A 22,572-nucleotide genomic window follows, 5' to 3' on the forward strand; every position below is an offset into this window, starting at 1 on the left:
AAAGAGAGAGATACATTTTCTGGACACGGCTGAGCATCAGATGGCCTCTGGGAAGTTTGGATTTCGGCAGAAACGCAGCAAGCAGCCGCCTCCGCCTTGTCAGCCGAGCGGCATGGGGCGAATTACCGGGAAAGTTTGGATTGCGGCGAGAATGCAGCCGATTGCCGCCTTCTCAGCATGGGGTGGGAATTGCACGGCTGACCGTCAAGCGCAAGCACAGAGGGAGGTAAGCGAGCCAAGATCTGCCTTTTAACCGAGCACATCAGTCTCCTGGGAGACTGTCAAAAATTGCCAATGCTGACTATATTTCAAGTCATCACGGCGGGGTTATTTGGGAAAAGTTTTCAATTAGCAATAATCACGCCTCGGTTGCACCTCATTGCTATGATACTGCCACTGCCGCAAAGCTGGTTGGGCCCCTGGCTAGGTAAGGGGCCCTGGTGGGATGGGACTTCTCACAAATGTGTCTATGCTATTTTAGCCGGCGCAGTGGATTGTGGGAATCCACATGCTAATGAGCTCCCTCAAAGACATCCCTTGACGTCGCGTTAACCAAAGCACCTTTTCCAGCTGGGAAACACTAGTCTGAGCTTTGGCGCATTTGAAAGCAAGCCGGGAAGGGAAACCCACCTTGCCAGGAACAGGCTGGCCCTTTAGATAAGATTGGATTTGAAGATGGCCCAGAGTGGCCCAGGAATTTCAAGGGACACGAAGGCTTCAATGCTTGTCCTAACAGAAAAAGGCATGGAAAATCACCACGCCTGACAGACAAGCAGCGTATGAACATCTTTCTGGACACGGCTGAGGCATCAGATGGCCACTGGGAAGTTTGGATTTCCAGGCAGATGCAGCAGCAGCCGCCGCCGCCTTGTCAGCCGAGCGGCATGGGGCGGAATTCCGGGAACGTTTGGATTGCCGGCGAGAATGCAGCCGGCTTTCTCAGCATGGGGTGGAATTGCACGGCCTGACCGTCAAGCGCAGCACAGAGGGAGGTAAGCGAGCCAAGATCTGCCTTTTAACCGAGCACATCAGTCTCCTGGGAGACTGTCAAAATTGCCAATGCTGACTATATTTCAAGTCATCACGGCGGGTATTGGGAAAAGTTTTCAATTAGCAATAATCACGCCTCGGTTGCACCTCATTGGCTATGATACTGCCACTGCGCAAAGCTGGTTGGATCCCTGGCTAGGATAAGGGGCCCCTGGTGGGATGGACTTCTCCCAAATGTGGCTATGCTAGCTTAGCCGGGGCAGTGGATTGTGGGAATCCACATGCTAATGAGCTCCCTCAAAGACATCCCTTGACGTCGCGTTAACCAAAGCACCTTTTCCAGCTGGGAAACACTAGTCTGAGCTTTGGCGCATTTGAAAGCAAGCCGGGAAGGGAAACCCACCTTGCCAGGAACAGGCTGGCCCTTTAGATAAGATTGGATTTGAAGATGGCCCAGAGTGGCCAGGAATTTCAAGGGACACGAAGGCTTCAATGCTTGTCCTAACAGAAAAAGGCATGGAAAATCACCACGCCTGACAGACAAGCAGCGTATGAACATCTTTCTGGACACGGCTGAGCATCAGATGGCCGCTGGGAAGTTTGGATTTCCGGGCAGAACGCAGGCAGCAGCCGCCGCCTTGTCAGCCGAGCGGCATGGGGCGGAATTCCGGGAACGTTGGATTGCCGGCCGAGAATGCAGCCGCTTGCCGCCTTCTCAGCATGGGGGTGGAATTGCACGGCCTGACCGTCAAGCGGAGCACAGAGGGGAGGTAAGCGAGCCAAGATCTGCCTTTTAACCCGAGCACATCAGTCTCCTGGGAGACTGTCAAAAATTGCCAATGCTGACTATATTTCAAGTCATCACGGCAGGGTATTGGGAAAAGTTTTCAATTAGCAATAATCACGCCTCGGTTGCACCTCATTGGCTATGATACTGCCACTGGCGCAAAGCTGGTTGGGCCCCTGGCTAGGATAAGGGGCCCCTGGTGGGATGGACTTCTCCAAATGTGGCTATGCTAGTTTAGCCGGCGCAGTGGATTGTGGGAATCCACATGCTAATGAGCTCCCTCAAAGACATCCCTTGACGTCGCGTTAACCAAAGCACCTTTTCCAGCTGGGAAACACTAGTCTGAGCTTTGGCGCATTTGAAAGCAAGCCGGGAAGGGAAACCCACCTTGCCAGGAACAGGCTGGCCCTTTAGATAAGATTGGATTTGAAGATGGCCCAGAGTGGCCAGGAATTTCAAGGGACACGAAGGCTTCAATGCTTGTCCTAACAGAAAAAAGGCATGGAAAATCACCACGCCTGACAGACAAGCAGCGTATGAACATATTTCTGGACACGGCTGAGCATCAGATGGCCGCTGGGAAGTTTGGATTTCCAAGCAGAACGCAGCAGCAGCCGCCTCCGCCTTGTCAGCCGAGCGGCATGGGGCGGAATTCCGGGAACGTTTTGATTGCCGGCGAGAATGCAGCCGCTTGCCGCCTTCTCAGCATGGGGTGGAATTGGCACAGCCTGACCGTCAAGCGCAGCACAGTGGGAGGTAAGCGAGCCAAGATCTGCCTTTTAACCGAGCACATCAGTCTCCTGGGAGACTGTCAAAAATTGCCAATGCTGACTATATTTCAAGTCATCACGGCGGGGTATTGGGAAAAGTTTTCAATTAGCAATAATCACGCCTCGGTTGCACCTCATTGGCTATGATACTGCCACTGCGCAAAGCTGGTTGGGCCCCTGGCTAGGATAAGGGGCCCCTGGTGGGATGGACTTCTCCCAAATGTGGCTATGCTAGTTTAGCCGGCGCAGTGGATTGTGGGAATCCACATGCTAATGAGCTCCCTCAAAGACATCCCTTGACGTTGCGTTAACCAAAGCACCTTTTCCAGCGGGAAAAACAAGTCTGAGCTTTGGCGCATTTGAAAGCAAGCTGGGAAGGGAAACCACCCCACCTTGCCAGGAACAGGCTGGCCGTTTAGATAAGATTGGATTTGAAGATGGCCCAGAGTGGCCAGGAATTTCAAGGGACACGAAGGCTTCAATGCTTGTCCTAACAGAAAAAGGCATGGAAAATCACCACGCCTGACAGACAAGCAGCGTATGAACATCTTTCTGGACACGGCTGAGCATCAGATGGCCGCTGGGAAGTTTGGATTTCCGGGCAGAACGCAGCAGCAGCCGCCGCCGCCTTGTCAGCCGAGCGGCATGGGGCGGAATTCCGGGAACGTTTGGATTGCCGGCGAGAATGCAGCCGCTTGCCGCCTTCTCAGCATGGGGTGGAATTGCACGGCCTGACCGTCAAGCGGAGCACAGAGGGAGGTAAGCGAGCCAAGATCTGCCTTTTAACCGAGCACATCAGTCTCCTGGGAGACTGTCAAAAATTGCCAATGCTGACTATATTTCAAGTCATCACGGCGGGGTATTGGGAAAAGTTTTCAATTAGCAATAATCACGCCTCGGTTGCACCTCATTGGCTATGATACTGCCACTGCGCAAAGCTGGTTGGGCCCCTGGCTAGGATAAGGGGCCCCTGGTGGGATGGACTTCTCCCAAATGTGGCTATGCTAGCTTAGCCGGCGCAGTGGATTGTGGGAATCCACATGCTAATGAGCTCCCTCAAAGACATCCCTTGACGTCGCTGTTAACCAAAGCACCTTTTCCAGCTGGGAAACACTAGTCTGAGCTTTGGCGCATTTGAAAGCAAGCCGGGAAGGGAAACCCACCTTGCCAGGAACAGGCTGGCCCTTTAGATAAGATTGGATTTGAAGATGGCCCAGAGTGGCCAGGAATTTCAAGGGACACGAAGGCTTCAATGCTTGTCCTAACAGAAAAAGGCATGGAAAATCACCACGCCTGACAGACAAGCAGCGTATGAACATCTTTCTGGACACGGCTGAGCATCAGATGGCCTCTGGGAAGTTTGGATTTCCGGGCAGAACGCAGCAGCAGCCGCCTCCGCCTTGTCAGCCGAGCGGCATGGGGCGGAATTCCGGGAACGTTTGGATTGCCGGCGAGAATGCAGCCGATTGCCGCCTTCTCAGCATGGGGTGGAATTGCACGGCCTGACCGTCAAGCGCAGCACAGAGGGAGGTAAGCGAGCCAAGATCTGCCTTTTAACCGAGCACATCAGTCTCCTGGGAGACTGTCAAAAATTACCAATGCTGACTATATTTCAAGTCATCACGGCGGGGTATTGGGAAAAGTTTTCAATTAGCAATAATCACGCCTCGGTTGCACCTCATTGGCTATGATACTGCCACTGCGCAAAGCTGGTTGGGCCCCTGGCTAGGATAAGGGGCCCCTGGTGGGATGGACTTCTCCCAAATGTGTCTATGCTATTTTAGCCGGCGCAGTGGATTGTGGGAATCCACATGCTAATGAGCTCCCTCAAAGACATCCCTTGACGTCGCGTTAACCAAAGCACCTTTTCCAGCTGGGAAACACTAGTCTGAGCTTTGGCGCATTTGAAAGCAAGCCGGGAAGGGAAACCCACCTTGCCAGGAACAGGCTGGCCCTTTAGATAAGATTGGATTTGAAGATGGCCCAGAGTGGCCAGGAATTTCAAGGGACACGAAGGCTTCAATGCTTGTCCTAACAGAAAAAGGCATGGAAAATCACCACGCCTGACAGACAAGCAGCGTATGAACATCTTTCTGGACACGGCTGAGCATCAGATGGCCACTGGGAAGTTTGGATTTCCAGGCAGAATGCAGCAGCAGCCGCCGCCGCCTTGTCAGCCGAGCGGCATGGGGCGGAATTCCGGGAACGTTTGGATTGCCGGCGAGAATGCAGACGCTTTCTCAGCATGGGGTGGAATTGCACGGCCTGACCGTCAAGCGCAGCACAGAGGGAGGTAAGCGAGCCAAGATCTGCCTTTTAACCGAGCACATCAGTCTCCTGGGAGACTTTCAAAAATTGCCAATGCTGACTATATTTCAAGTCATCACGGCGGGGTATTGGGAAAAGTTTTCAATTAGCAATAATCACGCCTCGGTTGCACCTCATTGGCTATGATACTGCCACTGCGCAAAGCTGGTTGGGCCCCTGGCTAGGATAAGGGGCCCCTGGTGGGATGGACTTCTCCCAAATGTGGCTATGCTAGCTTAGCCGGGGCAGTGGATTGTGGGAATCCACATGCTAATGAGCTCCCTCAAAGACATCCCTTGACGTCGCGTTAACCAAAGCACCTTTTCCAGCTGGGAAACACTAGTCTGAGCTTTGGCGCATTTGAAAGCAAGCCGGGAAGGGAAACCCACCTTGCCAGGAACAGGCTGGCCCTTTAGATAAGATTGGATTTTGAAGATGGCCCAGAGTGGCCAGGAATTTCAAGGGACACGAAGGCTTCAATGCTTGTCCTAACAGAAAAGGCATGGAAAATCACCACGCCTGACAGACAAGCAGCGTATGAACATCTTTCTGGACACGGCTGAGCATCAGATGGCGCTGGGAAGTTTGGATTTCCGGGCAGAACGCAGCAGCAAGCCGCCGCCTTGTCAGCCGGAGCGGCATGGGCGGAAATTCCGGGAACGTTTTGGATTGCCGGCGAGAATGCAGCCGCTTGCCGCCTTCTCAGCATGGGGTGGAATTGCACGGCCTGACCGTCAAGCGGAGCACAGAGGGAGGTAAGCGAGCCAAGATCTGCCTTTTAACCGAGCACATCAGTCTCCTGGGAGACTGTCAAAAATTGCCAATGCTGACTATATTTCAAGTCATCACGGCATGGTATTGGGAAAAGTTTTCAATTAGCAATAATCACGCCTCGGTTGCACCTCATTGGCTATGATACTGCCACTGCGCAAAGCTGGTTGGGCCCCTGGCTAGGATAAGGGGCCCCTGGTGGGATGGACTTCTCCCAAATGTGGCTATGCTAGTTTAGCCGGCGCAGTGGATTGTGGGAATCCACATGCTAATGAGCTCCCTCAAAGACATCCCTTGACGTCGCGTTAACCAAAGCACCTTTTCCAGCTGGGAAACACTAGTCTGAGCTTTGGCGCATTTGAAAGCAAGCCGGGAAGGGAAACCCACCTTGCCAGGAACAGGCTGGCCCTTTAGATAAGATTGGATTTGAAGATGGCCCAGAGTGGCCAGGAATTTCAAGGGACACGAAGGCTTCAATGCTTGTCCTAACAGAAAAAGGCATGGAAAATCACCACGCCTGACAGACAAGCAGCGTATGAACATATTTCTGGACACGGCTGAGCATCAGATGGCCGCTGGGAAGTTTGGATTTCCAAGCAGAACGCAGCAGCAGCCGCCTCCGCCTTGTCAGCCGAGCGGCATGGGGCGGAATTCCGGGAACGTTTTGATTGCCGGCGAGAATGCAGCCGCTTGCCGCCTTCTCAGCATGGGGTGGAATTGCACAGCCTGACCGTCAAGCGCAGCACAGTGGGAGGTAAGCGAGCCAAGATCTGCCTTTTAACCGAGCACATCAGTCTCCTGGGAGACTGTCAAAAATTGCCAATGCTGACTATATTTCAAGTCATCACGGCGGGGTATTGGGAAAAGTTTTCAATTAGCAATAATCACGCCTCGGTTGCACCTCATTGGCTATGATACTGCCACTGCGCAAAGCTGGTTGGGCCCCTGGCTAGGATAAGGGGCCCCTGGTGGGATGGACTTCTCCCAAATGTGGCTATGCTAGTTTAGCCGGCGCAGTGGATTGTGGGAATCCACATGCTAATGAGCTCCCTCAAAGACATCCCTTGACGTTGCGTTAACCAAAGCACCTTTTCCAGCGGGAAAAACAAGTCTGAGCTTTGGCGCATTTGAAAGCAAGCTGGGAAGGGAAACCACCCACCTTGCCAGGAACAGGCTGGCCGTTTAGATAAGATTGGATTTGAAGATGGCCCAGAGTGGCCAGGAATTTCAAGGGACACGAAGGCTTCAATGCTTGTCCTAACAGAAAAAGGCATGGAAAATCACCACGCCTGACAGACAAGCAGCGTATGAACATCTTTCTGGACACGGCTGAGCATCAGATGGCCGCTGGGAAGTTTGGATTTCCGGGCAGAACGCAGCAGCAGCCGCCGCCGCCTTGTCAGCCGAGCGGCATGGGGCGGAATTCCGGGAACGTTTGGATTGCCGGCGAGAATGCAGCCGCTTGCCGCCTTCTCAGCATGGGGTGGAATTGCACGGCCTGACCGTCAAGCGGAGCACAGAGGGAGGTAAGCGAGCCAAGATCTGCCTTTTAACCGAGCACATCAGTCTCCTGGGAGACTGTCAAAAATTGCCAATGCTGACTATATTTCAAGTCATCACGGCGGGGTATTGGGAAAAGTTTTCAATTAGCAATAATCACGCCTCGGTTGCACCTCATTGGCTATGATACTGCCACTGCGCAAAGCTGGTTGGGCCCCTGGCTAGGATAAGGGGCCCCTGGTGGGATGGACTTCTCCCAAATGTGGCTATGCTAGCTTAGCCGGCGCAGTGGATTGTGGGAATCCACATGCTAATGAGCTCCCTCAAAGACATCCCTTGACGTCGCGTTAACCAAAGCACCTTTTCCAGCTGGGAAACACTAGTCTGAGCTTTGGCGCATTTGAAAGCAAGCCGGGAAGGGAAACCCACCTTGCCAGGAACAGGCTGGCCCTTTAGATAAGATTGGATTTGAAGATGGCCCAGAGTGGCCAGGAATTTCAAGGGACACGAAGGCTTCAATGCTTGTCCTAACAGAAAAAGGCATGGAAAATCACCACGCCTGACAGACAAGCAGCGTATGAACATCTTTCTGGACACGGCTGAGCATCAGATGGCCTCTGGGAAGTTTGGATTTCCGGGCAGAACGCAGCAGCAGCCGCCTCCGCCTTGTCAGCCGAGCGGCATGGGGCGGAATTCCGGGAACGTTTGGATTGCCGGCGAGAATGCAGCCGATTGCCGCCTTCTCAGCATGGGGTGGAATTGCACGGCCTGACCGTCAAGCGCAGCACAGAGGGAGGTAAGCGAGCCAAGATCTGCCTTTTAACCGAGCACATCAGTCTCCTGGGAGACTGTCAAAAATTACCAATGCTGACTATATTTCAAGTCATCACGGCGGGGTATTGGGAAAAGTTTTCAATTAGCAATAATCACGCCTCGGTTGCACCTCATTGGCTATGATACTGCCACTGCGCAAAGCTGGTTGGGCCCCTGGCTAGGATAAGGGGCCCCTGGTGGGATGGACTTCTCCCAAATGTGTCTATGCTATTTTAGCCGGCGCAGTGGATTGTGGGAATCCACATGCTAATGAGCTCCCTCAAAGACATCCCTTGACGTCGCGTTAACCAAAGCACCTTTTCCAGCTGGGAAACACTAGTCTGAGCTTTGGCGGCATTTGAAAGCAAGCCGGGAAGGGAAACCCACCTTGCCAGGAACAGGCTGGCCCTTTAGATAAGATTGGATTTGAAGATGGCCCAGAGTGGCCAGGAATTTCAAGGGACACGAAGGCTTCAATGCTTGTCCTAACAGAAAAAGGCATGGAAAATCACCACGCCTGACAGACAAGCAGCGTATGAACATCTTTCTGGACACGGCTGAGCATCAGATGGCCACTGGGAAGTTTGGATTTCCAGGCAGAATGCAGCAGCAGCCGCCGCCGCCTTGTCAGCCGAGCGGCATGGGGCGGAATTCCGGGAACGTTTGGATTGCCGGCGAGAATGCAGACGCTTTCTCAGCATGGGGTGGAATTGCACGGCCTGACCGTCAAGCGCAGCACAGAGGGAGGTAAGCGAGCCAAGATCTGCCTTTTAACCGAGCACATCAGTCTCCTGGGAGACTTTCAAAAATTGCCAATGCTGACTATATTTCAAGTCATCACGGCGGGGTATTGGGAAAAGTTTTCAATTAGCAATAATCACGCCTCGGTTGCACCTCATTGGCTATGATACTGCCACTGCGCAAAGCTGGTTGGGCCCCTGGCTAGGATAAGGGGCCCCTGGTGGGATGGACTTCTCCCAAATGTGGCTATGCTAGCTTAGCCGGGGCAGTGGATTGTGGGAATCCACATGCTAATGAGCTCCCTCAAAGACATCCCTTGACGTCGCGTTAACCAAAGCACCTTTTCCAGCTGGGAAACACTAGTCTGAGCTTTGGCGCATTTGAAAGCAAGCCGGGAAGGGAAACCCACCTTGCCAGGAACAGGCTGGCCCTTTAGATAAGATTGGATTTGAAGATGGCCCAGAGTGGCCAGGAATTTCAAGGGACACGAAGGCTTCAATGCTTGTCCTAACAGAAAAAGGCATGGAAAATCACCACGCCTGACAGACAAGCAGCGTATGAACATCTTTCTGGACACGGCTGAGCATCAGATGGCCGCTGGGAAGTTTGGATTTCCGGGCAGAACGCAGCAGCAGCCGCCGCCTTGTCAGCCGAGCGGCATGGGGCGGAATTCCGGGAACGTTTGGATTGCCGTCGAGAATGCAGCCGCTTGCCGCCTTCTCAGCATGGGGTGGAATTGCACGGCCTGACCGTCAAGCGGAGCACAGAGGGAGGTAAGCGAGCCAAGATCTGCCTTTTAACCGAGCACATCAGTCTCCTGGGAGACTGTCAAAAATTGCCAATGCTGACTATATTTCAAGTCACCACGGCGGGGTATTGGGAAAAGTTTTCAATTAGCAATAATCACGCCTCGGTTGCACCTCATTGGCTATGATACTGCCACTGCGCAAAGCTGGTTGGGCCTCTGGCTAGGATAAGGGGCCCCTGGTGGGATGGACTTCTCCCAAATGTGGCTATGCTAGCTTAGCCGGCGCAGTGGATTGTGGGAATCCACATGCTAATGAGCTCCCTCAAAGACATCCCTTGACGTCGCGTTAACCAAAGCACCTTTTCCAGCTGGGAAACACTAGTCTGAGCTTTGGCGCATTTGAAAGCAAGCCGGGAAGGGAAACCCACCTTGCCAGGAACAGGCTGGCCCTTTAGATAAGATTGGATTTCAAGATGGCCCAGAGTGGCCAGGAATTTCAAGGGACACGAAGGCTTCAATGCTTGTCCTAACAGAAAAAGGCATGGAAAATCACCACGCCTGACAGACAAGCAGCGTATGAACATCTTTCTGGACACGGCTGAGCATCAGATGGCCGCTGGGAAGTTTGGATTTCCGGGCAGAACGCAGCAGCAGCCGCCTCCGCCTTGTCAGCCGAGCGGCATGGGGCGGAATTCCGGGAACGTTTGGATTGCCGCCTTCTCAGCATGGGGTGGAATTGCACGGCCTGACCGTCAAGCGCAGCACAGAGGGAGGTAAGCGAGCCAAGATCTGCCTTTTAACCGAGCACATCAGTCTCCTGGGAGACTGTCAAAAATTGCCAATGCTGACTATATTTCAAGTCATCACGGCGGGGTATTGGGAAAAGTTTTCAATTAGCAATAATCACGCCTCGGTTGCACCTCATTGGCTATGATACTGCCACTGCGCAAAGCTGGTTGGATCCCTGGCTAGGATAAGGGGCCCCTGGTGGGATGGACTTCTCCCAAATGTGGCTATGCTAGCTTAGCCGGGGCAGTGGATTGTGGGAATCCACATGCTAATGAGCTCCCTCAAAGACATCCCTTGACGTCGCGTTAACCAAAGCACCTTTTCCAGCTGGGAAACACTAGTCTGAGCTTTGGCGCATTTGAAAGCAAGCCGGGAAGGGAAACCCACCTTGCCAGGAACAGGCTGGCCCTTTAGATAAGATTGGATTTGAAGATGGCCCAGAGTGGCCAGGAATTTCAAGGGACACGAAGGCTTCAATGCTTGTCCTAACAGAAAAAGGCATGGAAAATCACCACGCCTGACAGACAAGCAGCGTATGAACATCTTTCTGGACACGGCTGAGCATCAGATGGCCGCTGGGAAGTTTGGATTTCCGGGCAGAACGCAGCAGCAGCCGCCGCCTTGTCAGCCGAGCGGCATGGGGCGGAATTCCGGGAACGTTTGGATTGCCGGCGAGAATGCAGCCGCTTGCCGCCTTCTCAGCATGGGGTGGAATTGCACGGCCTGACCGTCAAGCGGAGCACAGAGGGAGGTAAGCGAGCCAAGATCTGCCTTTTAACCGAGCACATCAGTCTCCTGGGAGACTGTCAAAAATTGCCAATGCTGACTATATTTCAAGTCATCACGGCGGGGTATTGGGAAAAGTTTTCAATTAGCAATAATCACGCCTCGGTTGCACCTCATTGGCTATGATACTGCCACTGCGCAAAGCTGGTTGGGCCTCTGGCTAGGATAAGGGCCCCTGGTGGGATGGACTTCTCCCAAATGTGGCTATGCTAGCTTAGCCGGCGCAGTGGATTGTGGGAATCCACATGCTAATGAGCTCCCTCAAAGACATCCCTTGACGTCGCGTTAACCAAAGCACCTTTTCCAGCTGGGAAACACTAGTCTGAGCTTTGGCGCATTTGAAAGCAAGCCGGGAAGGGAAACCCACCTTGCCAGGAACAGGCTGGCCCTTTAGATAAGATTGGATTTGAAGATGGCCCAGAGTGGCCAGGAATTTCAAGGGACACGAAGGCTTCAATGCTTGTCCTAACAGAAAAAGGCATGGAAAATCACCACGCCTGACAGACAAGCAGCGTATGAACATATTTCTGGACACGGCTGAGCATCAGATGGCCGCTGGGAAGTTTGGATTTCCAAGCAGAACGCAGCAGCAGCCGCCGCCACCTTGTCAGCCGAGCGGCATGGGGCGGAATTCCGGGAACGTTTGGATTGCCGGCGAGAATGCAGCCGCTTGCCGTCTTCTCAGCATGGGGTGGAATTGCACGGCCTGACCGTCAAGCGAAGCACAGAGAGAGGTAAGCGAGCCAAGATCTGCCTTTTAACCGAGCACATCAGTCTCCTGGGAGACTGTCAAAAACTGCCAATGCTGACTATATTTCAAGTTATCACAGCGGGGTATTGGGAAAAGTTTTCAATTAGCAATAATCACACCTTGGTTGCACCTCATTGGCTATGATACTGCCACTGCACAAAGCTGTTTGGGCCCTTGGCTAGGATAAGGGGCCCCTGGTGGGATGGACTTCTCTCAAGTAACGCAAAGAGATGCACACACAAGCACCCAGCATTAATTAGACGACCCAATTCACTCAGGTGCTCCGTCACTGGCAACCAAAGTTTAGCTTCAATATCGAGTAGGTTTGTGAATTGAGGCAACAGCAGTCAGCAGAATACCTGCTATATTTTTATTGTGCATCACACAACATGTTTCGGGCATCAAGGGCCCTGTTTCAAGTGTGAAAAAGGGCCCTTGATGCCCGAAACATGTTGTGTGATGCACAATAAAAATATAGCTGGTATTCTGCTGACTGCTGTTGCCTCAATTCACTAACCTACTCGAAATTGAGACTTCTCTCAAGTGTGGCTATGCTAGTTTTGCCGGCGCAGTGGATTGTGGGAATCCACATGCTAATGAGCTCCCTCAAAGACATCCCTTGACGTTGCGTTAACCAAAGCACCTTTTCCAGCTGGGAAACACTAGTCTGAGCTTTAACGCATTTGAAAGCAAGCCGGCAAGGGAACCCAAGCTTGCCAGAAACATGCTGGCCCTTTAGATAAGATTGGATTTGAAGATGGCCCAGAGTGGCCAGGAATTTCAAGGGACACGAAGGCTTCAATGCTTGTCCTAACAGAAAAAGGCATGGAAAATCACCAAGCCTGACAGGAAGCAGTATATGTACATCTTTCTGGACACGGCTGAGCATCAGATGGCCGCTGGAACGTTCGGATTTCTGGGCGAATGCGGCAGCAGCCGCCTTGTCAGTCGAGTGGCATCGGGTGGAATTCCGGGAATGTTTGGATTGCCGGCGAGAATGCAGCCGCTTGCCGCCTTCTCAGCATGGGGTGGAATTGCAAGGCCTGACTGTCAAGCGCAGCACAGAGAGAGCCAAGATCTGCCCTTTAACCGAGCACATCAGTTTTCTGGGAGACTGTCAAAAATTGCCAATGCTGACTATATTTCAAGTCATCACAGCAGGTATTGGTAAAGATTTTCAATTAGCAATAATCACATCTCTGTTGTACCTCATTGTCTACGATACTGCTGGTTTGCAAAGCTAGTTGGACCACTTGTCGTCGATGGACTTCTCTCAAGTGTGGCTATGCTAGTTTAGCCGGCGCAGTGGATTGTGGGAATCCACATGCTAATGAGCTCCCTCAAAGAGATTCCTTCACGTTGCATTAACAAAAGCACCTTTTCCAGATGGAAAACTCTAGTCTGCTTAGGTGCATTTGAAAGCAAGAACGAAAGGGACTCATGCCTGGTGAAGTGTTGCAATTTGAGCGAAGCGGACGCTAGTGCAAATTCTGCATTTAGTGAATCTGCCCCTATAGGTCCTTTCACAAGTACTGTAAACAGTACTTCTATGCATAAAAAATCTAGTACATAAGCATTATTTTTCAACAGTATACTCAAATGCTAACAGCAGACTTGGCTTATTTACGAATTTGGGTAAATGTGCGCTTGGACAAAGTGATTAGCTTTCTTCAGTTAGCTTCTCATATTGCGATGGAATCAAAAATATAATTTGTTGCAATGGGTGCAGTTTTACCAAGTTTTAGAAAAAGTGCCCGCATGTGTGCACGTTTTTACTATACTAGCAAAAGTATCTGTGGTGTTTATTCCCATATAAATCCATAACATAGGTGCAAGCTTGTACCAGTAAAGTAACTCATAGCAATCAATATAAATTTAAGTTCCTTCATGAGTAAATTGTAATGATTATTTTGATCTTTGTGAATTAATTTAAAAATGAAAAATTTGATATTTCAATACACAGACTATTAAGAATTTATAGCAAATCCATTTCCATCTCTCCTACCCTGTGCTCTTGATCCAGTAATTCCAATATTCCTACTGGTCTGCAATACTTCTGTTACATACACTCTACTTAGAGAAGCTCCTTTCCACTATGCTACAACTGTTCTTCAATCTTCATAGGCAACAATAATTCCATATTGCCATTTTATTATTTATAACATATTATTTAGAGATTCTTTCTCCCAGTTGATCCTGATTCCCTTTTTTAATTTTCCATTAATTGTGCACTGTATTGAATGCATCTCGCAATCCACAGTATTAAAAAACAACATTCACAGATTTGATACAAAACTGTACTGGGCAAAAAATGTGCTCATCCCCAGTCAGATTATAAAAAAGTACAATAACTGAGACAATTTTTTGAAATATTGTAAAAATTGCTAAATTTAGTGTAGAATTGCAGTTTGGTATTTTGTAGCAGAAAAACGTATTTACCCGCTTAAACTTCAAATTAAGTTTGACAAAATGTAATTATGTTAATTCATATGATATTATCATATCATAGCTTTTACAGTTTGGCAGAAACATACATAATCATCAGATATGTATTTTCCAAATATGTATATTTGGGGGTTAATTCACTTTTCGGGGATTTTACAACACTTAGGGGCAGATTTATCAAGGGTCGAAGTGAATTCGAAGGAATTTTCTAAGTATAAAAATTCAAAGTCATTTTTTGGATACTTCGACCATCAATAGGATACTACGACTTCAACTTTACTTCGAATTCAATTAGAAGTAAAAATAGTTAGAATATTCGACCATTCGATAATCAAAGTACTATCTCTTCGACTTCAATACTTAGCCAAATTAGACCTGCCGAAGTGCTATGTTAGCCTATGGGGACCTCCTAGATCATTTTTCAAAGTCTTTACACATAGAAATAAAATCGTTAGATTGTACGCTAAAATCGTTCGAAATGTTCGATTTGAACGATTTAATCATTCGATCGAACAATTTTACTTTGATTGTTCGATGGCCAAATTCGGTGAAAAATCCTCTGACTTTTCACTATTCGAAGTCGAAGTATTTTAATTCGATGGTCGAATTTCGAAGTATTTTTTACTTCGAAATTCGACCCTTTGATAAATCTGCCCCATAATGGGCAGGCAATGAATTGATTTTGCAGAAAATGTGTCAGCCATGAAAATGTTTAGCATGTTTAACATTTCTAATTAGGATGTTTATCCTTATATGTAAGGACATGTGGCAGATAAAATACCATAAGCTGCAAACTTTGAGGTGATATTTATAAAAAAAAAAAAGAGGTATTTACCTGTTTGATTTTGGCATTATCCACTGTATATGCTTTACTGAATGTATCATTTTCTCAGATCAGTTACTGATGGGTACTTTTTAATCACACATGAAAATCAGACAATGTGTTACATTTTGTGTGTGATTTTGTTATTTGGGGGTCTCTTTATTTCATATACTTTGGTTATCCCATGTTTTTTGGCCAGAAGACCTCTGGAATTCTTATTTTGTCTGTTTTATGTTGCTTGTTATATGTTTTATGCATATTGAGAATGTTTAGAAGAAGTGTGGATAATTAGCGTGGTGAAACAGCACTCCTAGCAGGGCCGGGCCAGGCCAGCCAGACGCCCTAGGCAAACCGTCTAGCAAGCCCTGCATTCTGCACGCGTGCACATGCGTGAACGACTGAGTGGAGGGATGAACCACAGAGAGGAGGGGACAGCGACAGAGGGAAGGGACAGCAGTGAGGGAGGAACAGCAGGGAGAAAGGGACAATGACGGAGGGGAGGAAGGGATAGCGGGGAGGGGAGTACGACTGAGGATAGAACTACATGGACGTTTTAAGCCCGATCCGATGTGCTGCGACAAAACGCAGGCGTCAAATCGGATGCGACTGAAATAAGGTAAGTAATAGGATTGTCGGATGGTGTTGCATCGTTGATCCAACTCGACACAACTATCTGATGCAGACGCTGCACACTGCGTCTGCATCCAACAGTCGTGTCGCATCGGATCAACACTGCGACTTCATCCTACATTTCTATCTCTTACCTTATTTCCTTTACATCCTATTTGACACCAGCGTTTTGTCGCAGCGCGCCGGATCGCATTGAAAACTTCCGTGTAGTTCTACCCTGAGAGGTGCAGACTAGGGTTAGGCAAAAGATAATTGTAGAGGTAGCTGCCCAGTGCCCCCCTATTATTGCACCCTAGGCAGCTGCCTCTTCTGCCTACCCCTAGTTCTGGCCCTGACTCCTAGTCTCATACACTCATGGTAACATACACTATCTCGTCAGGAAATGTGGATCCTGGATGATTGTGATTTCTAAGGTTGACTACCAAACTACTTAACTTTAATGACACTTGCTCTCATTTTGAGTTTGTATGGTTTTTAGTTACAATCTTGTAATAAGATATCAATATTATTATATCTCTGATCCCTGATATTTAGAACTTATCATATGGATTAAAGAGGGCTTATGCTCTAGACTCTATGAATATTAATACATTCATCAGTTTTTAAACAGGTTGTAAACCCAACAGTGCTCCCTTTCTTTAGAAGTTGTCGAAAAACAATTATAGATGCAAGAAATTTCACCATGAGAATTGTACTGATCAAAAACTCCATTATAAATGCAAAGGAATTGACATGTAGGAATTATGGTTCCTAGTACTATGTCAGGCATGTTGCTTTTACCTTACCTGAACAGATAATAATGTAATGTATATTGACAATATTAAATTGGACTCAAACATGGGAATAGAGGACAAACATGTTCAGTGCTGGGAAACTGTGCTAAAGCTCCCAACCCCAAACAGAAGAGCAAATACCAGAGAGCCATGTTTATACAGATGAACTGGGATTTTCATTGGAGGATTTTTTGCAATTTAATGCAGCCACTGGCTGTGGGGATTTGATGGGAAGTTTTTGACTAATTTTATTCTGCAATATTGCTTTAGGAATACAACCCTGATGAACACCCAGTATGCCTCAAGCTTCATATACATGATTCTGGGATTTGTAGTCCAGCAACAGCTGAGTAAAGTTTGGTTGATTCATTCAGTTCAGCTGGGTTTACTACCCCTTTAATGAAACATGAGAACATTTACATCCTAATTGGGAACCTAGTCTAAGAACCATAATATGTAAATGGGGATGTACAGTGTAAATAGTCACTTATGGCTTTTTTTCTCCCATTTTATTAATATAATGTTTGACCATGCAAATGGATATATTCATGAACTGAAAGAACAAACTCTGCCTAATAAGAAAAGTGGGGGTATCTAATAGACAAATATTATGAAAACTGGTTTCATTGCAATTCTGCAATAAGTACATTTTAAAGAGGACATTTTTCCTTTAAGGAATAGTAACCACTTTTGTTGCTTTCCAAGGCTAAACAATGTGTTAAACACTATTTACAAATTACCAGTAACAACTCTTCATATACGCACACAAATGCAGAAAATATTTAAGACATTCTAATTAATGTTGAGTTGCTCAAAATACAGCATTAGGTAACTTTAATAAGTTTCAAGTAATGTCACTAAGGAAATGTATTTATGGAGAAATATGTCTAGAATTTTATTCATTTTAATCATAGGGATTATGAGCTAAATAATGACGCATGATATTGAGGGTAATACAGCCAAGGAGGACACACAAAGGACAAGAGCATGCTTTACCATGAAAAGCCATCCCAAAAATATATCAGAAATTCTATTTGTCATTGCAATAAGAGTGGTATTTAAATGCACAATCCTTGGCTTGGAGTTTCTTAATAAGGAATTAATGTTTGATCCTTAATCCCTTGTGATAATTAAGTCATTGATATCAATGAAATAATATTGCAATGAGAAATACAATGAGCCATAAATTAAAATAAATAGATGAGTAGCTTAGCATTCCTTAGTGATGCAAGCATTCCTAGTTTAGCAAGAAGCAGTGCCAATAATAATTGTGCTAATGGAAATGTAATAATGTAAATTGTAGCTAATTTGAATATGCAAATAAGACTCAAATTATACATGTTTTAAACACACTTATAAGCTCACTTGAAATAAATGTTGGGGCTTATGCTTTAAAATGTTGTGGTACTTTTCTAAATGTAAATATTCTGCTCATGTTATCTAGCAAGAGGGCCAGATTTTACCGTCTCATTCCTTTAAATGAATTAGGATTACTCTATAAAAACAGGGAGATCTGTGCAAAGTAATTTGGGAAAACCTGCACTTGGGCATCAAACTAATAATATGCACGGTATGTGTATATGGGGTTATAAAGATCTGGCATGTGTACTTTGAATGTGGCCTGTTTCGCCAAAAATTTGCGAACTGGCTAAAATTTGTTGAAGTCTATGGACGACAAAATTTTTATAATGTGTGACAGTTTTGTTTTGATTTTTTAACTATTTCTTTCACCCATTGGAGTCTATGGGGGCGTCATTTTCTCAGCAAAACTTCAAGTATGCATTCAAACTAGCATATAGTGGGGGAATGTTATATTTGACAGTTGGGGGCCGATTCATCAATAGTCGAATATCGAGGGTTAATTAACCCTCGATATTCGACTGGGAACTAAAATCGTTCGACTTCGAATATCGAAGTCGAACGATTTTGCGCAAATCCTGTGATCGATCGTTCGAAGGATTTTTCGTTCGATCGAACGATTAAATCCTTCGAATCGAACGATTCGAAGGATTTGAATCCAACGATCGAAGGAAAATCCTTCGATCAAAAAATCACAGGCAAGCCTATGGGGACCTTCCCCATAGGCTAACATTGACTTCGGTAGGTTTTATCTACCGAAGTAGGTGGTCGAAGTATTTTTTAAAGAGACAGTACTTCGATTATTGAATGGTCGAATAGTCGAACGATTTTTACTTCGAATCGTTCGAATCGTTCGAATTCGAACGAATTTAACCAATTCGATGGTCGAAGTACCCAAAAAATACTTCGAAATTCGAAGTTTTTTACATTCGAATTCTTCACTCGAATTTTGTAAATCTGCCCCTTGGTGTACCAAATTCCGGGTGAACGCGACATCCAATAAATACCAACAAAGCTCTAAATCACACACAGTAGCCTATTCATGCAATGTTATTCATTTGACAGAAATATCAAGCTTCATTTCTGCCTCACTTTCCTAATGATATTTTCTCTTGTTTATCTTTTACCTACTCAATCTAGACATGTACAACTCATTATTGTTATTACTCTTTATTATTTTTGACATTTGTTCCAGCATATTGTGTTTTGCTTCTTTATATTTACCCATTATCTACAGTATACACAGAAATCAGAATTACAGAATAGGATCTTGTTTGCAAGTGAAATATTGTGTGAAATGGTGCAGGGGAAAAAGACAGATATTTATACAAGTGCTTATGTATGCTGGATGCTAATTTCCCTAGCTTCATCTCTACATGTGAACAAATTGTAGGATAAGTGCCTACTCAAGCATATATTCAGGGTAATTGATTACATATATTAAATGAAAAGTAATTTTAATTACAAGTATGGTAAGCTGTGTATGGTCGCTGGGTACGATCAGGTCCTACATTGCATGAGCTCTGCCGTTATAAATAATTTTATTTTGCAATATTGCAAAAATGTGATACAAAAAGTCTCCCACAGAAAAAATATGGAGGTCATTTTTAATATGACTGGTATTACAGCAAAATGTTTAGCATTTGTCTCTACAGGAGGGGAGGAGAAGAAGTTTCCACCTATCTGTTAAGACTGTATGTATGCTTTAATACAGCAACCATGAATATAATGGAGGGGGTCAAACAAAACTAAACCCCATTGTACTGCTCAACAAAACTTTTATCAGTTGTTGTTCGACAATATATCCCAGAATAATGTAACATATAATGAAGGTTGAAGCATGCTGGGAACTTTAGTCGCAACTGCAGGGTTGTATTCTTAAAGTAACATTGTTCAATAATACTTTTCCCTAAAAGAACTGACAAATATGAATGCTGAATCCAAGCACCATGTCAGAGATCTTGCTGTAATCCTATATATAGAGATAATTATGTCATTATGTCATTTTCCCCCTTCATTATATTACACTGGAATCAAACATGGGGATAGAGGACACACTTGATCAGTGCTGGGAAACTGTGCTTAAAGATTCCAACTCCAATTGAAGGCACAAATAACAGTGAGCCAGATTGATACAGATCAGTTGGGATTCTCATTGGATCATTTTTTTTTTTTTTAATTTAAAGCAGTCGCTGGATGTGGAGATTTGGGGGAAAGTTTTGGAAAAGTTGGATTGTGCAATATTGCTTTAAGAATACAACCCTGCTGTGTTGCTGGACTACAGCTCCCAGCATGCCTCAACCTTCATTACATGTTACATTATTTTTGTATTTACTTTATAGTCCAGCAAGAACTTTGAAAAGTTTGGTTTTATCCTGTACAGTGAGTAGCACTTGCAAAGGGGGAACGGAAAAGAATACAAATGTATGGCACAACGTTTGCAAAGCATTGCATATTGGATATTCACATCTTAGAAAAGTGTGTCTTACCCATAACTTGATAGGTCTTTTTTAGGTGACTATAACGGATCATTTACTCTCTTTTTTTCCAAATTCAACCCAAATTAACATTGTAACTGTGTAACTATGAGTAGGCATTACTTTTAAATGAACAATTGCTATAAATAAATTGAATCAAAATAATTGTAATTGTAGGAGTTCAGTAATTCATGGAGAATATAAACCAAGCAAAGCTATTATATATCTATTCATGGCATTTTTAAGTTTTAATATTTGAACTTGAAAACTGAAAGATAATATCTATGAATACGGAGCACATAAATTAATATGACAATGCATTACATGGTACACTAATGCATGTTTAAATGAAGAAACTAGCACTCAAATCTGCATGCAGGTATTGAGTTATCAGTACAAATGAAAGAGATTCAACAATTTGTTGAACAATTTGTTCAACAACCTGCACATACAAATCCTTACACCTCAAACTGCAGATAAAAGTATAAAGCGGTATTATTAATTATAAATCTTTAGCTAATTTATACTTGGAAATGTGCCAGACTAATTATTCAGGATAAGCATAAACATGAAAAACAGATTCTTTGTGAAGTGAACAAGCAACCGAAAGTGAAATCGTTTTTTGGTCTGAAATTCCTTTTGGCTTTTCACGAGACTGTAAACTTTCAAATGAGCCATTTGAATCGATCTGTATGTTATGATGCTTGCATTTATTACAATGTCATGGTACAGTGGTGTAGAATAAGTTTGTTTTCTAAGAAAATACGTTTTCATTATTTTTTTTAACCCAGTAAAGAAAAACCCTAACCTTTAGCCATGTTTTAGTTAAAATGTCTTCAATCAAAAAAATAGGAAATGGTAAGACCATACAAAATGATGGAAAACCAAGAATTATAAGAATCTATATCAACATCTCTCTATTTAACTAGTTAATTCCACTCTATGCTGCTCAGAAGACATTTATGCAAGTTTTGGTTGTTTAACTTGAATATCAAAGCTTTCATCAAGAAAGAAATATCTGTTTCTGTTTAGAAAGATGAAGATAGGAATTTAGTATGCTAACTACAATGTAAGGAGATAGTAAAGCTCTGATGGCTGTGAAACCTTTAGTTAGTGGTTGACAAATCCCTACATGGCAGTGTTCATCATTTTGAAAGCATAGAAAAGTGGACTGTGCCCCTTGTCCCCCATATATCTTTGTAATGACCTGGCCATAATTTGGACAATGGATTGCACAAACTAGCAGAGTATTTAACTTTAACAACATGATGCACATTATACATTTCATCCATATGCATTTTATCAAACAATTCTCAATAAAAGTTTTTACTTTGCTGGTGTGTGTGCAACCCATTGATGGTGATTTTATTGCAATGGGATGATGAACCAGTGTCACATTGAGTAACCAGTAGTGATGGAGGAATCTATCCCATTTAGTTTCACCAAAATATTCACAAAACGGCGAAAAATTTGCGAAATGCATTGAAGTCAATGGGCGTCAAAATTATTTTGACGCGCGACAATTAAACGCACAACAATTAAACATGCGACTATTTAGTCCAATAATTTTGACGCGCTGAATCCTCGTGCCTGGCTGAATCTAATCCAAATCATCACAAAACAAGAAAGTACACACGGTTCTCTTTTTCCTTCCTGTATCTGATTTACTTATGCAAATTAGGATTTGGATTAAGTTTGGTATTCAGAAAAATCTTTTACAAAGGATTCAGGGGTTCGGCTGAATCCAAAATAGTGGATTTGCTGCATCCCTATTTCTGACAATTTCTGACAATTTCTGCCAATTACAGGAACAAGGCACAGGGAGCCAGATTTACTCTGATCAGCTGGCGTGGAGATTTTGGGGAAAGTTTTATTCTGCCATATTGCTTTAATACAATATTTATTTTACAACTCTGATTTTGCTGGACCACAGCTCCCAGCATGCTTCAACCTTAATTTTATGTTTAAAAAATTAAAAGTTTGGTTGAGCAGTGCAGTGCAGCATTAAATGAAAATTATAACCCCGGAACAATGTAGGTCTCTTTAAAAAGATATTGCATAAAACAGCTCATGTGTAAAATGCTGCTTCATGAATATAAACCTTTTTCATAATAATATACTTTTTAAGTAGTATGTGCCATTGGGTAATCCTAAATAGAAAATTGCCATTTTAAAAAAGAAGGGCCGCCCCTTGGGATCATAGGATTCACGGTGCACACAAAAAAAGCAAATAAACCATATATGTTAGGTCACATGAGCCAATTAAAAGACAGAGTTCTGTCTTTTGCTTCCACACTCTTCCTGGTACAGTT

The 22,572-nt window shown here is 45.4% G+C and overlaps 17 non-coding genes across 17 annotated transcripts; all 17 read right to left on the minus strand.

Moving 5' to 3' along the window:
* Positions 1–266: 266 nt before the first annotated feature.
* Positions 267–409, minus strand: LOC121400217. The gene has a single exon (XR_005965627.1). It is a non-coding gene; the product is annotated as a U4 spliceosomal RNA (small nuclear RNA).
* Positions 410–1,032: 623 nt separating this feature from the next.
* On the minus strand, positions 1,033–1,171 carry LOC121400211. The gene has a single exon (XR_005965622.1). It is a non-coding gene; the product is annotated as a U4 spliceosomal RNA (small nuclear RNA).
* Positions 1,172–1,801: 630 nt separating this feature from the next.
* LOC121400210 lies at positions 1,802–1,943 on the minus strand. The gene has a single exon (XR_005965621.1). It is a non-coding gene; the product is annotated as a U4 spliceosomal RNA (small nuclear RNA).
* Positions 1,944–2,573: 630 nt separating this feature from the next.
* On the minus strand, positions 2,574–2,714 carry LOC121400190. Its single transcript, XR_005965603.1, has one exon. It is a non-coding gene; the product is annotated as a U4 spliceosomal RNA (small nuclear RNA).
* A 632-nt stretch (positions 2,715–3,346) lies between these two features.
* LOC121400191 lies at positions 3,347–3,487 on the minus strand. The gene has a single exon (XR_005965604.1). It is a non-coding gene; the product is annotated as a U4 spliceosomal RNA (small nuclear RNA).
* A 630-nt stretch (positions 3,488–4,117) lies between these two features.
* Positions 4,118–4,258, minus strand: LOC121400200. Its single transcript, XR_005965612.1, has one exon. It is a non-coding gene; the product is annotated as a U4 spliceosomal RNA (small nuclear RNA).
* Positions 4,259–4,880: 622 nt separating this feature from the next.
* Positions 4,881–5,021, minus strand: LOC121400162. The gene has a single exon (XR_005965578.1). It is a non-coding gene; the product is annotated as a U4 spliceosomal RNA (small nuclear RNA).
* A 628-nt stretch (positions 5,022–5,649) lies between these two features.
* On the minus strand, positions 5,650–5,790 carry LOC121400202. Its single transcript, XR_005965614.1, has one exon. It is a non-coding gene; the product is annotated as a U4 spliceosomal RNA (small nuclear RNA).
* Positions 5,791–6,419: 629 nt separating this feature from the next.
* LOC121400193 lies at positions 6,420–6,560 on the minus strand. Its single transcript, XR_005965605.1, has one exon. It is a non-coding gene; the product is annotated as a U4 spliceosomal RNA (small nuclear RNA).
* Positions 6,561–7,191: 631 nt separating this feature from the next.
* LOC121400194 lies at positions 7,192–7,332 on the minus strand. The gene has a single exon (XR_005965606.1). It is a non-coding gene; the product is annotated as a U4 spliceosomal RNA (small nuclear RNA).
* A 629-nt stretch (positions 7,333–7,961) lies between these two features.
* LOC121400201 lies at positions 7,962–8,102 on the minus strand. Its single transcript, XR_005965613.1, has one exon. It is a non-coding gene; the product is annotated as a U4 spliceosomal RNA (small nuclear RNA).
* A 623-nt stretch (positions 8,103–8,725) lies between these two features.
* Positions 8,726–8,866, minus strand: LOC121400163. Its single transcript, XR_005965579.1, has one exon. It is a non-coding gene; the product is annotated as a U4 spliceosomal RNA (small nuclear RNA).
* Positions 8,867–9,492: 626 nt separating this feature from the next.
* LOC121400198 lies at positions 9,493–9,633 on the minus strand. Its single transcript, XR_005965610.1, has one exon. It is a non-coding gene; the product is annotated as a U4 spliceosomal RNA (small nuclear RNA).
* Positions 9,634–10,240: 607 nt separating this feature from the next.
* LOC121400195 lies at positions 10,241–10,381 on the minus strand. Its single transcript, XR_005965607.1, has one exon. It is a non-coding gene; the product is annotated as a U4 spliceosomal RNA (small nuclear RNA).
* Positions 10,382–11,007: 626 nt separating this feature from the next.
* Positions 11,008–11,148, minus strand: LOC121400196. The gene has a single exon (XR_005965608.1). It is a non-coding gene; the product is annotated as a U4 spliceosomal RNA (small nuclear RNA).
* Positions 11,149–11,776: 628 nt separating this feature from the next.
* LOC121400216 lies at positions 11,777–11,917 on the minus strand. The gene has a single exon (XR_005965626.1). It is a non-coding gene; the product is annotated as a U4 spliceosomal RNA (small nuclear RNA).
* Positions 11,918–12,855: 938 nt separating this feature from the next.
* LOC121400219 lies at positions 12,856–12,995 on the minus strand. The gene has a single exon (XR_005965629.1). It is a non-coding gene; the product is annotated as a U4 spliceosomal RNA (small nuclear RNA).
* Positions 12,996–22,572: the final 9,577 nt, after the last annotated feature.

This window comes from Xenopus laevis, chromosome 2L, assembly GCF_017654675.1.
Source record: "Xenopus laevis strain J_2021 chromosome 2L, Xenopus_laevis_v10.1, whole genome shotgun sequence".
Taxonomy (NCBI): domain Eukaryota; kingdom Metazoa; phylum Chordata; class Amphibia; order Anura; family Pipidae; genus Xenopus; species Xenopus laevis.